At 41.8% G+C, this 17,380-nt stretch overlaps 1 protein-coding gene and 1 pseudogene across 2 annotated transcripts in view; both read right to left on the bottom strand.

Moving 5' to 3' along the window:
• SGCD (sarcoglycan delta) overlaps positions 1-17,380 on the bottom strand; it is a 415,397-nt gene that overhangs the window by 368,336 nt on the left and 29,681 nt on the right. The gene's annotated exons all lie outside the window — the stretch shown is intronic.
• On the bottom strand, positions 692-16,090 carry LOC309623084 (protein lin-28 homolog A pseudogene; annotated as a pseudogene). Its single transcript has one exon. The product of its transcript is annotated as a protein lin-28 homolog A pseudogene (transcript).

Here is a 17,380-nt window from a genome sequence, read left to right as displayed (position 1 = left end):
CCTGAGAAGCTCCTTGTTAAAAAAAAAAAAAAAGTATTTAAAGTGCCAAAGAACTAAGAACAATTGTTTCCACATAAGGGTACAGATTCCACAGCATTTCTGAAGGTCAAACTTCGCTCAGATAAGCCATGCTATTTATCCCTGGCACAATGCTCACGCTGCGTCACCAAGCCCAAGTGGCAGCACCAGAAACTATTTAGTTTATATCAGCAACCACAGTAGAGTGGAACACACCACACACTATTGCCGCGGTGGCTCCACCATGGCCGAGCCTGCCTCTAACTTCCTACCAGGCTGTGGTTAGGACCGGTCACCAGGGCTGCTGCACAGCAAATCCGGGGGGGGGCATCCATACTGTATGAGGAAGCCATGCAGAATGTCTAAATGACATTCCCTCATCAAAGATCTATGACTAAATGGTGTTCTGCGTATTCAGATATGCCATGAAGCTACATGGTTGTTTCCATGTTACAATTAGCAATTTAATTAGACTGAGGAGTCTTTTAAATTAATCTGAATAACCTTCATGCTTGTTTGTCTGTTTAGTGCTTTCTGTCTGTGCTTTTGAATTACAATTTCTTCCCCGCCTGCCCCCAGGTTTAGAAGAAATACACACTGAAGATGTTTTTTTAACATTCTTAAGTTCACGTTTTGCTTACTGTCAAAGTGAAGACAGAAATGGTAGTTTTTTAAATTGTGCCTATGTAATACACAGAATTTTGCCCAAATTTACATCTTCCTGTCCCCTCCCTACATCCCCTATCTACTGCTTTTGGGTCTTTGTAGATGTACTCTGACATCTTGGATACAAGTTTTTAGATTATTTAAATATTACATCTTTTTTTACCTGCTTATAATTGTATCTTATAATTTTCAGAAAACATTTAGAAATATTTCACCTGTAAATGGTTTTAAGGCTTACCCATCAGTTATTTTATATCACAACTCTCTCATTTAGGGGTTCTTCATTTGTATTTAGTTTTAAGTTGGCTGGATCAAACAGAGAAGGTAGAAAGTATGTTTTGTGAAGTTTGAACTTCAGAAAGAACTAGTCAGAAAGCATCTCAGTTTTCTTCTTATAAGGTAAACAACTCATCTGACTATAGATTCTTGGGATTCATGTTTCCCTTCCGAAATGTCTAGATATTCCATTGTTTTCTGCTTTACTCTAAAAGAGAATCCTTTGATCAGCACGAATTTTATTCTTCTGTAAGATTTTTCTATTTTTACACTGGAAATATCTATTTTGCCTGGATGTATTTGGGTGGGGTTGTCTTATATTTTATCTGGCTCTCAGTGAAACCTTTAAATATGTCCAGCTAAGAAAAACGTTCCTCGGTTATGTCTTTGATATGTTAGTCTCAGTTCTCATCTGCTCCTCGGGAATTTCTCCGGTTCTTGGAAAAAACTTCTGTAACCTATTCTCTATCCACTACGTAATAATCTTTATTTTATTTGACTTTGTCACTTTTTTCCTTATTCATTCTGGGAAAACACTTCATTTTTATTCTTCACTTAGCTGGTTTACTTTTTCTCAGTATGAATTCTTTGCTGACTCTGCAGTGGGTTTTAATTTCATTACTGCCCTTTCAGTGCCCTTACAGTGTTTTCGATGTCATTTTCCTTGATTCTACGACCTTTTTGTCTCTGCCTGACCTGTCCTTACCCATTTCCATTCTTCTGCCACAGAGAAATCATAATGACCTTTCCCCCTTTTACTACCACCTGCCCCTCAGTTTTCTAAATCTTTCTTCTGATTTGTAAAGTACATCATTTGCAGCAGGGTGCTTTTTCTCACATCTTCAGACGATGTTCCTATTCCTTAGCATGTAGTTTTTCCCATAGGCTCCGTATTGCCTTATTTCACACAAAGGGGAAAGACCTAACTGGGTGCAATGCCGCTCTCGGCTGTACACTCTGTCCCCACGGGCACTGACTGAACACCCTTCTCGCATCCATAGCTTCAACTTTCCTTCAGGTGACGGGAAGGCTCTCATCGCTCACACTCTGAACAGAGGAAATTCATGAAGGACAGCTTTTTCCGGTTTGCCTGGTTACTCACGAATCCTTGTGTCTTCTCTTGCTTAGAGAGCTTTCTACATGGGAACTGCATCTCCCAAAACACAGGATGCCTTGGCTCTTTCTTATTTCTGGAGGTTGTTTTTGGGGATGGTAGCCTCTTACTAGTTTGTGTGTAGGTCTATGTATATATGTCTGTGTGTATATATATATAGCTGTATGCATATATATATGTATGTATGTGTGTACACATGTATGGGTATGTATAAACGTGTATATGTATGTATGTCTATATACATGTGCGTATTTGTGCACATATGTGTGCATTTGTGTCTTATGTACATATGTATGTGTAACTATGTGTGTGTGTATTCTCTGTGGGGTTAGAGAACTGAGGGGCAGACTGACTCAAAAACAGCAACCACAAAGAAAAGAAGAGGAAATGTTCATCTTCCCAGTTGCTACTGATACTGGATTATGCATCCAGGGCACAAATACAGGTCCAAAATTAAAGCATCTCCCAAGAAACTTCTCATGAGGGGAGGAATTCTCTATTTCTGATGACTTAACATACAGTGTCTTTAATTGTGTCCTTTAATGCAGTTCCATAAACTTTAAAGGTTCATGAAAATTCCTCCAAGAGTTTGGTGAGAGATTGACTGTCATCCCTAGTTTGGTGATGGAATAATTCCTCATTTTTTTGTTTTATCTTAGACATTTTAAGTAGATAGTTAAGAGAAGCTAAGGAAGACGCAGTTTTTAAACCACAAGTCCCTCTTCTACATTTCCCCCTTCCAGATGTTTACAACTCCAAAGATAAAAGCTACCTGAGATATAACTTGGTCCTGTGTGCCTTTGAGACCCTCCATTTTCTCAGCATGGACCAGGATGCCCAGAGGGGACGAGTAGTGTACCCAAGGTCCCAAAGCTTGTAACAAAGCCCAGACCATAACTCCAGTGTCCTGACTTTAATAATGATCAGACTCCACATGGTTCTGGAAAGAAAGTGGTAATGATAGCTATTTAGAAAAAGCTACCATGTACGTGTGTACTTTTGCTTTACCAACCCTTAGGGAGAAGGAATAGTGACTCTCGCTATTCTTGAAGCACTGTCCTGTCACTAACAATAGCCACTTCCCATTTCTTATCCTCTGAAGTGAGCAAAACCCCGACAAAGGTAGGGAGGCTGTCTTCATACCCATAGGGGAAAACGACCTTCCTAGAGTCTGTGTACAAGACTAAAAAGGTACTGAACCTCTACAGATCCTTTGAAAGTCATGCACATTCTGGATTTCTCTTTTTTTCAACTGCTTATGGCTAACTGCAGCCTAGAGACAGACCAAAGGTTTTCCAATTCATGCAACTGCCAGACACTTTTCCTTCCAACTCTAAGCCAGGCACAGCCCCCAAAGCCAATTTTGCAAACTGCCACATTCTTTTGAAATATTCCATGGATTTCATTATGCATTTAAAAAAAATGTAGCCCTGAAGCTAATAATAAGATAGTCACTGAACACATGTTCCTTTTGAATTGGTTCTATAATACCAGTTGTTAATGAACCTTGGAGAAATACAGCAAGGAAGAGCACTTTTCAGATTTGAAATTCACATACACTGACCATCTTGAAGCAAAAGTCACTATAAAGTCAAGAGGCTCCCCAGGCTTCTGTTGTTATCATTGCAGAAAAATGCAGTAAATTCAGCTCCGTGAGATGCACCTGTGATTACCTTCCAACCATCCCCATCACTTCACTTGGGATGGCCCTCATTTTTATTCTGCTTTCATACCTCTCTGCACAGGCCTTGGGTACTAGGCGTGGGACTTGTGACTCATGTCCAAGCCAACGATAATAATCATGCCCTCTGGCCACAGTTACTGGTCCAGAGATGGGCATGTGACACCATTCAGGCCAGTGAGACAGATGGCGAGTTTTGCTGGGTGTTCCTGGGAAAGAAGCTTCTGGGTCTTCTGAAAGAGCTCCAAAATCAATAACCACTCTGTTACAGAAAATGAAGAAGGAAGAGAGAAAAAGGGAGAATTTCACCATCCTCAATGTATATGCAAGACTTTTTAAGGAAATAATGAGGGAACTAATAAGAAAGTTTAATTTCCAGTCAAGTGAGAAGGTATGTTTTTAGGGAATAATTCCTTAAGATTAAAAATGGCTTTCTAAAGACTTCTGCAAAGGGAATAGCTTCTGCGGCAAGAGAATCAGCCTCAGTGTATGGTAAAGTCATCATTCTTCTCAGGAAGAGAAATCCTGGAAATATCAGGAGATTTAAAACATAATAGCTACTCTTTCTGACGTGTCGCTGATCAATGTAATTTGAACTGTCATTCAAATAGACTAAAAAAGCCTAGGTAACTTTATGAAAACTAGTGGGCTTAGGAGAATGTATCAAAATCATTTTTCTAATTTTTCTTTTGGGTTTCCATCAAAACAAAAGCAATGTTATTCTAGTGCACTTTTTTCATTGCATTTTCAAAACATGAAACATGAGTTGCCGAGGTAATCACTGACTTCCATGATAAAAGTCATAAATCAAAGGAAAGAGTAATACTTTCAGAATTATGCGAGTTGATTTAGCATTACCAGGGATGCCTAGAAACATAGATAACCCGAAAGCTGACGTTTAGAGGTCAGCAAAGAAAAGATTACTGTTTGCATGGAAAAGCTATTTATGCAATTAACTGAAATTAATTACGCTTGTATAAATTTTATAAACACATTATTTACAGATCTGGATTTTTGGCTAATTAAGCTTTAATTTAGTTGAGAAAACTAAACCATATAAGTTTTTATGAGAAATCCCTGGTCATCCATTGAAAGGAAAGAGGTAAAATCATAGTTTTTAGGAAACATCTGGAGAAATAAACAATTTAGGAAAGCTGCAAAGACAGAAATTATACTCAATTAACCAAGATGTAAAGCCATAGTTTGAGGTTAGGCTGTCCTTCATTTTCTCAAGAGTACCCCTTAATTAAATGCAAATAATCAGAAATGGCAATTAATAGACTGTTAGCATTCCCTGATTAGATAGTGGAGCCCATTTACAATACTTTAAGGTTGCTGTGGACTCTGCAATAAACCAAATGGAATGTATATTCATAAATTGCTCTCCAATGTGTTCCTTACTGAAAAGTTTTCTATGATGGTGCCATCTCAGAGGCTAGCCAATGGTGTTAGCAGCCCTCATGCCATCACCAATATTTCCAGGGCATTTGGACAATCACTCTTCCAGACAGACAGGGGTACTGCCTCTGAATAGACCAGCCAAAGGCACAGGGCTTCCAAAAGGGCGAGACTTTTGAACCACTGTGAGTAAGCATCAAATCATACAAATCAGGAACAAGCCATTAAAGGTCAAATGGCCTCTCGTAGATGACATGGGGCAGAGCAGGGGCCCAAGTGCAAGTGTGTTGTTCCTTCGTTGCCTCTCTCAAGGGTGCACCTTCCTACAGTGAATACTGAAGAGTGACTCCCTCTTCCTGCCTCCATAGGGCACTGCCTACTCCATGCCTTCTCCCCATCAGGGCCTTTGAACTTGCCTCTCCCAATGCCTGGAATCTCCCTCAGCTCTTCATGGCTGTCACAATCCATTCTTCAGGCTTTTACTAAACTTCACCTCTCCAGAGATGCATATGCTCATCTGTGTCTGAAGCAAGCCATGGCCAATTACAAAGTGCCACATCTCTCTCTTTATTTCCTTCAAAGGACATATCAGAATACATAATTATTTTGTTGATTTAGTAGTTTGCTTCTTTATAGGCTGTCTCATCCTCTGACATGGTTATCGTTTCCTGTGTTTCACACAGTTCTGTTTCAAGTTGAATCAGCAATAATGTGTATAGAAAAAAACACTGGAGTGACTGTAATTCTTGTAGCAATGATGATTTTTCAGCCACACCCACGTTAAATATGCTTTTAAGACTCCATTAGTCATTTCTTTGAAAGTGAGCTTATGACTCGGTGCTGAATTTTAGCAAATGAATCCTCTTCTCCTCTTTGTAAGGTGACTCTCCAAGTGTTCAAGTTGACAATAATAATAGTAAGCATTCATGGGTGTCTACCATGCTCTACTTTCTGGTTAGTACCAATCTTTAACACAACTTCCAAAATCCCATTACTACAAACAAGTAAAGCAAAGCTCAAAGAAGTTAAGCTCCTTTTCCAATAGCACTTGGCTCACCAGTCGCAGAGCTGAGGTTTGAACCCAGGTCTGTCTACTCTGAAGCCTGTAAACCACACCTCCGCCTTCTCTAACATCACTTTATTTTTTTACACATCAGGATCCTTCCAAAGCATCAGTTGGCAGTATGGCTTCAGAACAACTCTGGACAATGAGAGTGTGATGGAAAATGAGCCAAGAAGCTGGGCAGTCTAGACTGGGAGGATTTGCTCCTACGTAATTAAGTCTACTGATGTGAGGCCTCTGAACCTCTCTAAGCTCAGTAAGTGATTCGTCCAATATGAGAGAAGAGAATCAATAAGGTCCATTAGAAAACACAAAGAGAAGACAATTTCTCAATATATTGTGTAGGAGGCATACCACCAGCTGGGAGTAAGAAGTATTCATCTTAATGTTGGGACACTTAGAAGGTTCTAGAAATCAGAGTAGGGATACTGCAGACCATCAGCTTTCTTCATGTGCCCTTGCTGTTGACTCTTTGAACCATCCCAATAATGCCACAAGCATGGGGACTAGAGGCTCTGAGGAACAGACAGTGACCCCTCAGCCTGCAGAGTATCATGGGAGGGTGTATGGCACAGTTGTTAGGAGTTCTAGGTTCAGTTCTCCTTCGTATCCCAGCTCTGTCATTTACTGAAACCATAGAAAAAGTGACTTGACCACTCTTTTAAGCCTCAGTTCACTCATCTGGGAAAGGGAGATAACTATAGGAACCATCTTCTAGGTTTGTTATAGGGATGAAATAATATGCCCCATATTAGTTGCTCAGTACCATGCCTGGCACAGAATAAGCTCTCAATACAAGTCATCCTACTAATGACAATAATCTATGCAAATCCTGCAGTTAATGTACCTATGAGCGGCCAAATTCTGTCTGCGCCAATGAAAAAAGCAGAAGACTTATTCTAAACAACCTCCCTTTTTCTAATGCAGAAAGTGTTTGTATTAAGTGTGAGGAATTACAGTGTGTATGTATCCTTACAGATGAGGTCCCTAATTCAACCACAATGTAGCCAAATGGTCTTTAAAGAAAGCAACTATCATGATACACCCTTACTTCTTTTCTATTTATGATTTTTCTTCTCTTTTCCTTTTAGCTCATTATTTTTACTTTTTTGAATCTCACAAGTATTACATAAGTATATTCTCCTTGCAAAAGGTCAATAGAAAATGGTAAAGCAAGGGAAAGTTGCCTTCTGCTGGCCTCTCCCATCTGTCTTCCCATCCCACCTCCCCCCACCACCCAACTCCTCTCCCAAAGGAAACTACTGTCATCAGATGTTCTAGGAATCCACATCCAACATTACTGGATTGCCATCATCTCTTTTTCTGTTGTTCAGTTTCACTTTTAGCATTTATACAATCATCTTGTCTTGGAAGCCCCCTCTTTGACTATGCCAAATCACCCCTCTATACTTTCATACAGCATCCACTCAGCATAGTGGCATCTTTACATTTATTTGTTTGATCACGTGATCAAGTCTCCCCCACCAGACGGCAAGCTCTCGGAGGAGGGACCGCATTTACTTTTGTTCACTGCTGTACCGCCAGTACCCAGTACAGTGGTTGGCCCACAGGAAGAAATCAACACACATCTGTTGAGTAAATGACTGTTACTCATTCATTAGGCTGTCACAGATAGTAACTAGACTAACAAGAGGTTGGCAGAGTTGAAGATTTCAAACGGAAACCAGTCACTTAACTGGGACCAGAAAACTATTTTCCAAAAACAACCGCAAAAGTCAGAAGCCCAAGGCTCTCCATCAGTGAATGAACAAGACACAAATTATCGCTGCTCTCGTGGAACCCTCCTTGCCAAGAACGGCAATGCAGGTTTCAATTAAGAATATATAAAATTGCTTATGTGAACCATAAAGCATTCACTTCTAAAATAGCAACCAATTATGTATGGCATGAAACTGGTTTAACCCAATGAGTGACCCACATGATCATTTTCCTCTATCTTTGGATTTTAGGAAGAGTACTTTTTTTTAATCTTGAAGTTAAGAGATTTGTCAGAGAGAGAAAACATGCTTACTTAACATGGTTGATTACAGTCAGTGTATTAATGGTCAAAACTCCCTGCTGTTGGGCAACCCAAATATGATGGCTAGCTAAGGGACGAAAATGTGCCAAGTCTTTTATCACACGTCCATAGACCCTGGTTCAATGACTTGCTTGAGTCTGCAAAAGGCATTTGCTGCTGAGCTCTAATGCTCACTGTTCATTCTTATTTTTTCTAAAATGGGAGGTTGATTGTAGTACTTATTAGGCATGAGACCTTAAACAGAACACTGATCCCCAGCTGCCCCTTCAGTCAAAAGTGTAAAATTAAATAACCCCTGCCATATCTTTCCCATGGGGATGCTTGTAGAGAATCACAAAATTCAGTAGATATGAGCCAACTTTCTAAGGTGCCAAGAACGTTTACAAACCTAAGGGATCTTATGAGAATAGAATGAAGTTCTTTTTTCTTTTATTGTGTCTCTCGGTAAGTCGTAGGCACCTAAAAATGCTTCTTGAAATTAAGTGATGATTATGCCCACATGGTGCTGATAATGATTTTATGGATTTTTTAATTGTTAGATTTTGTGGAGGGAACCACACCTCAGGGCTCCATCACAGTGTCTGCTCACATTAGGTTCTTAGTAAGTGGCTATTAAATGACTCAGTGCTCTACACTGTATTGTTTTCCACTGAAAAAGGCTTGAACTGACCCCAAGTTCCACTCACTAACTCCTCCTGTAACAATAAACACAGAGCATCTACTATTAGCAAATCAATTGTTAGGAGATGCTAAGAAGTGTTCCACTTAATAAAGCTGACCGATAATTAAAAGCTGACTAATATGTGTACTTTTATGTATACTACAAGCATTCCAGTTAGAAGGTTTCTCTATTAAATATAGAAGGGCTATGATCCTACTGAGGATTTTTTTCCTATTTAAATCCTTATTTATCAAAGCAACTCCTTATTTAGTTAGATGATTCACATGTGGCTTAGGTAAAGGCAGAAAAGTAATTCAAAAGGCAACCAAACCATGATTCTTATAACACAGGTGCTGGTTCTGTAGTTAGTGTGACTCCTTAAAGTATTCAAGAAGCTAAAACTGCTTGAAGTAGTCAATGACTGAACCAGTATGGAAGTAGTTTTAAAATGTCCACTCCTTGTTATTCCTAGCTACACAATGACCATCAGTGCCACTGAAAAGTCTGCAAGTAAATACATTACTGGCTATGACACATTTATTTTATTTTTTGACAGTAAACATTTCTGAATAAAGTTACAAGCATAAATTTTCAAGTTCGACATATTTGTACACATGCATGTATACGTACACATAGTGTGTCCTTGTATACGTAGTATGTATACAGACATAAAAACTATATACTAACTCTATTAGTTACTAGCTGAAGAAGTTGGGGAGGTTCAGCAAGCTCTGGGCCTTAGTTTTCTCATAGCTAAATGGGAGATAACAGCACCCTGCCTCACAGGGTCACTGTGAGGAAAGAAGAGAGAACTCAGGTAGGCACTCAGCACTGCGTTCAGTACAACGTGTGGTGTGTGCCTGGTCAGTAGCAGTTGTTGGTGTTGGTGGTGTTGGTGGTGGTGTGGCAGATAGTACAGATCTTCCTCAACTTACAATAGGGTCACATTCTGAAAACCTCACCATCTGTTGAAAATATCTTAAGTCGAAAATGCATTTAATACACCTAAGCTACCAAACATCACAGCTTAGCCTCGCCAAACTTAAATGCGCTCAGAACACTTACACTAGCCTACAGTGGGGCACACTCATCTAACACAAAACCTGTTTTATAATAGAGTATGGAATATCTCATGTAATTTATTGGATACTGCACTAAAAGTGAAAAACAGAATGGGTGCAAGTGTATATAGGGTGTTCACCCTCGTGATGGCATGGTTGACTGGGAGCTGTAAGCTGCAGGTCAGTGTTACCAGACAGGACCGTACCACACATCTCTAGCCTTGGAAAGGCTCAAAATTCAAAACTGGATCTACTGCATTCACATCATTTTTGCAACATCATAAACTTGAAAAATCCTAATTCGAACCATCCTAAGTTAGGGACCATCTGTACTTTCCAACGATGGCCAGAACCCTATCTCTGCATTCGTTTCCAGAAGCCACCATACAAATTACCACAAACTGATAGCTTAAAACAAAAGAAATTCATTCTTTCACATTTCTGGATGCCAAAAGTCTGAAATCAAGGTGTCAGCTGGGCTCCACTCCCTCTGGAGGCTCTAGAGGGGACTTCCTTCTTTGGCTTTTCCATCTTCCAGAGGCTGTGGGCATTCCTCATGGCCGCATCACTCCAACCTCTGCCTCTGTGGTCATACTGCCTGCTCCTCTTCTGTCTATGTCAAATATTTCTCTGCTTGACTCTTATAAAGACACCTGTCATTGGATTTAGGGTCTGCCTAAATAATCCAGGATGATATCCTCATCTCAAGATCCTTAACCTAGAAAAGGTCAAAGAAGGTAACGTTCACAGGTTCCAGGGATTAAGCTGAAGACTTATCTTTTGGGGGCCACCATTCAACCCACAACAATCTCCCATCCTACAAGCTCCTCTAGAACCTTGCAACTCCCCCATGTAGAGGGGATTCTGTGTGCCTTCCCCCTGAATCTAGACAGGATTTTGTGTCTGCCTTCACTAACAGAGTGATGTAGGAGTGATGTTACCTGACTTCTGAGTCTAGGTCATAACAGCATTAGGCACTTCTACCTCATTTAAGTGGAACATGCATCCTGGAACCCAGCTACCATGAGGACAGGAAGCCCACATTAGCCCACATGGAGAAGCCACGTGTAGGTGTTCTGGCCTGCAGAGGTCACAGTTCACAGACAGCATCAACTGGCCACACATATAAGTCAGCAAGCCTCTAGATGATTCTAGCCCCAGCTGTTGAGTCAACCCCAGCCTTGGAGTCTCCCTAGCTCAGGTGCCAGACATCGTGGGGGCAGAGAGAAGCCATTTCCACTGAGCTCTGCCCCAACTGGAGTCCTGAGCAAAATACATTACTGTTATATTTAGCTGTTAAGTTTTGGGGTGGTTTGCTGCATAGCAATTGATAAGGAGACTAATTACTCATTAAATAATTGAATGGGTTAAGATGAGAAAGTAAAAAAACAGCACATGAGATATACGTCCTGGTATTTAGCATCTTGGATTTTTGTCTAACTAAATACAGTGTGAGCACACATAAATACACACACACTTTTAGAGGAAAAAGTGACTCAGTCTCTCATTCTGAGTCAAAGAGTATAGGAGGATCCCTTAATTAGAAACCATATAAGCTGTAGAAGACCACTTGTAGAGCATCATTTGGTCAACCTGCATATTTTACAGGTTTGAAGAATAAGGCTCAGAAGTGGTCCCTGACCCTCCCCGCTCAATACAGCTCTTTGCCCATCAAAGGTCCACCTTGCTCCTCACTGGGAAGATGAAAAAACTATCACAGCCTCACTACCTACCCAAGTAGAAATACTGAAAAGAGGAGAGGAGGAAGAGAACGGGTATGAGGAAAAAGAACAAAGCTGCTAGAAATGTAGTTACTTGCGGCCATCTGTTCATCAGATTATGAGAACCTTTCTGAGGGTTTTTTGGGCCTTGAGGTTTTTAAGGTGGTATTTCCCACCATAAGCCTATGGCTCCAGGTCTTAAAAACTGTCCAGGGCATGGAAAGAAAAGGCACAAATTGTTGTATAGAGGGAAATGAAAAACTTCTCTGTCCATGTTGACGTTGCATGCTCTCCAAGACCTATCTAAGAGGTAGGCTTGAGGATTCTAGACCTGTTTTGTAACAAAGACCTTTCTGCAATGGTGGAAATGTTTTCTATCTGCTCTGATGATGATGGTGCCTACTAACCCCATGTAGCTATTGACTGTGTGCGACACAGCTCATGTGACTCAGGAACTGAATTTTTCATGTGACTTAATTTTAATACCATATTAGACAATCAGTTCTAGACAAAGTATTTACAAAGCCACGCTGAACTTAGAAATACTAACTAGTGACATAGGCAACTCAAATGACTTGAAACTTCATATTCATGACTGTGTCTCTTTCTACAGTCTGAATAAGGTCCTGTCTGCTATGGAAGGACTGATCCTTAAGTTCACAGTGGTAATATGCCTCTTGGGATTCAGAACTTCTCTCCTATGATTGCTTAATGCCTCAGTAAGAGTGCAGAAATTCCCAAGATGTGGTCACAACTTCCGACTTCTGAGAGCCATTCAGAGTTCACAGCTGCATGACCAAAAATACCTAAAAATTCCATGTGTGAGCAGCTATGTGTGATGGAAAAAGACAGAAATACTTTCAGGGAGATTTTCTGACATTATTTTTCTCAATTCTAGCATCACAAAAAAAAAAAAAGAATTTGTTTTTTCGGTACCAGTAAGTCTTTATTCATTGTATTTTCCCAAGCAAAAGAAGGGGAAGGGAAAAGGGTCAGCATGTGTGTTACAAGATGATAGCAAATGGGAAAGGAAGTACCTGGCACAGCAAAATCAACCATCAAACGCTGCCCAGATGGGGTCGCCAAAGCCCAAGGGGGCTCCGTCTCCTGCAGTTCAGTAATGAGGGGAAGGGATGAGGGAAAGAACAGGTACATGCTTTTCTACCCTCCCTCCTTCCCCATAAATTCAAGATTTCACACAAAGCCTTGGTTTCTAGCAGTAAACATGGAGTTACATTCGTCCATCTCCTATTAAACAATCTTGTGGCCACTTCGACATAAGTTTCTTGCACCTGCATATAAGTTCCTGAGTGACTTGCCTATACATTCATCTTTCCTTCGTGGTCTCCCAACCCCACTTTCTACATGGAAGGCCCCCTCATTGCTCCTGTCTACCCTAGGATTAGAGATTAAAGTAGGTTTTAATCCATCCAAAGACAGCAGTCTGTTTGGCATGAATCACATGAAGGTTTTAATCCATCCAAAGACAGCAGTCTGTTTGGCGTGAATCACATTATGGCTCAGGAGACTGGGAACAAGGGATGGAGAGTTCTTAGCTTCTTCAGGATTTTTGCACAAGTCATTTAATCACAGACACCCCACAAATTAAACGTATAGGTATATGGACTATTTTGGGGGGGCACAAAGGGGGAAAAGAGAGGGGGTAGGAATCCAGTTTCTAGGACAGAAGATCTTGTTTGAAATAGGAAACAGGGGAAGGGGAACACAAAAGAAAGTGTGGTTCAAGACCTCCCACTTCAAGAAGGGGGGCCCCCAAGCTTATGTTTCAGATCTTTTTGGCTGATGTAGACCCTTTGTCAAAGATGCTTTGGCTATTTTTCTCAATATAAAAAGAAGTTTGTAAACAATAAAACCTCAAAAGAACATGCAGAAGACCAACACATTATATTTATACAAACTAGGCCACCTAGCAATCACCAAATCAGCTACTTGTGAAGTCCTACGAAGCCCAGACAAATACAATAACTAGAGGGGGGCAGCAATTGGGGGAGACAAGAACCCAGGATCAGACACACATCACTCAATGCATTCTATTGCATTTACCCCATTACAACACAGTGAGGTAGGTTTGCAGTGATCTCACAGCATGTAAACGACACTCCCTTTTCTCCTTTAGCTACCATGACACTAATCACTGCTGCAGCAGGGCAGGACACTGGCTCTGGGAACCACAAAGAAGCCATCACTGATGGTCTCTCTGGAAGCCAAGGAGGAAAAGCCCAGAATTGTTAAAGATTAAAGATCTCGTCCTTGCTTCATATATCCATCCCTGGGCAGCTCAAGATGGGTACAGAGGCATCGTTCTTAAAACCTGTCCTTACCAACTCACAGTTTTTACAAAAACATACACAATATACCCTGTTGTGTATGGTAGGCCTAGCCCAATCCAGTGAAGGATGGACCTGGTATGTAAAGCGAGTCCTGTGCCCTGGGATTAGAGGTCTGGAACAGGAATCCTTTATCACACATACAGATGACCTCTGCCTAATCTTGGCTTCCCCTCTCTGCACCTTTTACCAGCCCAGCCTCTCCTAACCTCCCTGTAACACCTTTTCCTGTTCAGACCAATTTCCAATCTTTCAGTAGAAGGAGACCAAGTCATGAGGCAATCCAGTTAAAACCTAGTCTCCCATGAAACACTGAAGATGGAGGGGTTTCAAGAGGACACTATGGCAGAAAAGCCAGCTCTAGTTGGCAAAAATGAGGAGTTCAATAGGGTATACGTTCCAAATAGTTGTTCTCTCTGGTGATAGAGCAACAGAAAGTGTTCCTGCTGTGCAGATCCGGAGCTGCTGCCGACTTATCCCTGAGATGGCGCACATACCTGAGAACACAGTGCAGGAATGAGGGCACTCATTAAATTAGATTAAAATACACAAAAATACAAAACCAGAATATTTCTATTATGGAAAAAAAAGTTAAAATGCATAAGATACGTCATTCACACACAGCTAGTGCACTTGGCATCCTGGAGAAAGTGGGACCCAAGGTACAGTCATCCAAGGGAGCAAACAAATAAAATTGCATTGGCCCAGAACGGGGTGGGAATGAGCTTAGAAGCAGCAGGTCTGCAACCGTTCCCTGCAACCGTTCTTCTGCCTATCGTGACAACCCACTGCTTGGGACAGTGGTCAGCGCTCTATCCCAGGAGGGGGTTATGAGGAGACAGGATGCGGAAAACCCTGCCTTACCCCTGAGAGATTTCCTACCACAGAAGGTAGTGGCTTGTGGGTTGGGTCCATCAATCTGGTCTCATGCTTAATCTTTTCACTCTGGCATGGGAAATAGTATTCCATATCCTTCTTTAAGAGTAAAACAATGTCCCTATCCAGGCCACTTTCAAAAGCTGGAGATTCTGGGAGTGGAGACTCAGATAAAGCATGCAGGAAGGGTTATTCCCTAAAGCCCTCACATGCATTTGGATAGAGCATGATTGGGGTTTCTTTGCCTCACCCCTTCCCCCCACCAAGAGGGAAGAGGGGGTGACACTGTAGATCCCAGCCTGAGATATATGGCAGTGCCAGCTGCCCCCTACCACACCGTCTCCCCTTTTCTCCACTCTGCCGATTGACGCCTGTTCCTCAAAGCTTTCTGATCACGAACAGATAGCCCCCACCCACTGTGGCTCAATTCTGGGCCTCTGGGAGCATGGCAGGGCCATGGATCTCTTCTTCCTCCTCCGGAAAGTAGGCTGGCTTTCCCTGGGAGCTGGGAGCTTGCTGGGCCTTCAGTGGACACGAGGCTACCATATGGTTGATGCTCTGGCAGAAGTGGCACCCTTTGGGCTGGGGTGGCAGTTTGCATTCCTTGGCATGATGGTCTAGACCTCCACAGTTGTAGCACCCATCTCCCTTTGATCTGCGTTTCTGCATGTTCTTCCCTTTGGGCCGCCTCTCGCTCCCAATACAGGACACCCCACCAGGGCGGTGACTCGGATAGATTCCAGGCCCTTGGCCGACTTCTTAAACGTGAACTCCACGGCCTCACCCTCCTTCAGGCTCCGGAAGCCCTCCATGTGCAGCTTACTCTGGTGCACAAAGACATCCACCCGGGGCGGGGGGGGGTCGAGTGCGACCCCGGCGCGGGCAGTCATGGGCAGGAAGCCGAATCCCACGCGCACGTTGAACCACGTACAGATGCCGGCTCCGCGCAGCAGCTGCGGCTCCTCGGCCGCCCGGGCCGCGTCCTCCTGCGCCTCAGCGCCAACACCTGCAAACTGCTGGTCTGACACAGAGCTCAAGGCAGTTGGCTGAGCCCGCGTGGCCCCGGACCCCTGGTCGGCGGGCTGCTGGCCCCAGAGAAGTCCAGAGTCAAAGGGCAAAAAATGAATTTTGAGTGTACGAAAAGGATAGTAAGTGGGAACGGTCATGAATATTATCCAAATAGGCTAACGTTGCATAGTGATTTATTTATAATTGGCACTCAAGTTTCCCAGTGTGACCTCTCGAGAGCGTCTACAATTTGCATCCTGTTGAACTTGACTAGTGTCAGCCCCCCACTCTCCTCCTTCCCCACTCTGTCCTTTCTCTCCAGCGGCCGGGCTCTCAACACCGGAACCACAGTGTCTGAGGCTTCCCATCAGAGTTTCACACCCATGCTTCCAGGCTACAGTCACCACTCAGAAGGCTTTCTCCACCCTTTAAGACTCAACCCAAGGAGTCTTCCAGGGCCTTTTAGCTTTAGCTAATTTCTTTTTTCACACTTCCTTAAAAGATTTGTCATTTGGGGGAACGTATTGTTTTTTCTTCCTAGTAAATTATGATCTATTAAAGTAGAGGATTATATAGATAATTATATAATATAGATTATTATAATCTTTAATGACCAGACAAACCAGTGTACTGCACAGTGTGCTTAAGAAATACCAATTGAATTGCAGCAAATGTGCCCAATAAATTGTACAAATTTGTAACAAGCTTGGTTCATGGCATTTTGCAGCAATTACAAGGACCAAAATCATCGTTGAGGATTTGCATTCTTGAAAAAGGTATAAAACACAGCAAGCTTCAAACGAAAACAGGACATGACAGAGCTGTATCCCAGGACTATTCATGGAACAGAGTGGATTTCTGTCCTTTGTTTTTCTGCATTACAGTGTTCATGCCGCCTTAAAAAATAACATTTTTGGCCATTTTTCAGCTTGATGAATTTGAGCTAATGGATGAAAAAGTGACTGTCAGAGACAGAGCACTGAGAGATGGAAGGAAGCACAGTGTTCTCAATATGAAAAGCCTTTCCGAGGTCCCAAGTGACGCTGGCGTCTGAGCTGAAGCAAATGCTACTCACACACACAATATATTCATTAACAGTGTTAAGTGAAAAGTATAACTAAAGCCAATAATATCATTTTCTCCTATTTGCTGAGCAAATCTGTATATTAACTAGGATGATGTCTCCTGCTTCTCTTCTATTTCACACTCCTGACTCATGTAATTAAAATATAGCAGGCAGTTGATACACAGGAAGGAGTGTCTGTATTAAAAATACCTTTTCATAATCAAATTTAAGCACTCATCTTATTTATGATCTGTCTACCTTAATAAATCAACTAATACTTCATTTTAAAAGCCATATAAAGCTCTATTAACCCATCTTTATACACTTTAATTTAAAGTGACGGGCTATTCATAATTTTTTTCCCATTCATTTACTCAGTAAA

This window comes from Balaenoptera borealis (assembly GCF_965194805.1).
Source record: "Balaenoptera borealis genome assembly, chromosome: 2".
NCBI lineage: Eukaryota > Metazoa > Chordata > Mammalia > Artiodactyla > Balaenopteridae > Balaenoptera > Balaenoptera borealis.
This window is presented reverse-complemented; position numbering and strand designations above follow the sequence as displayed.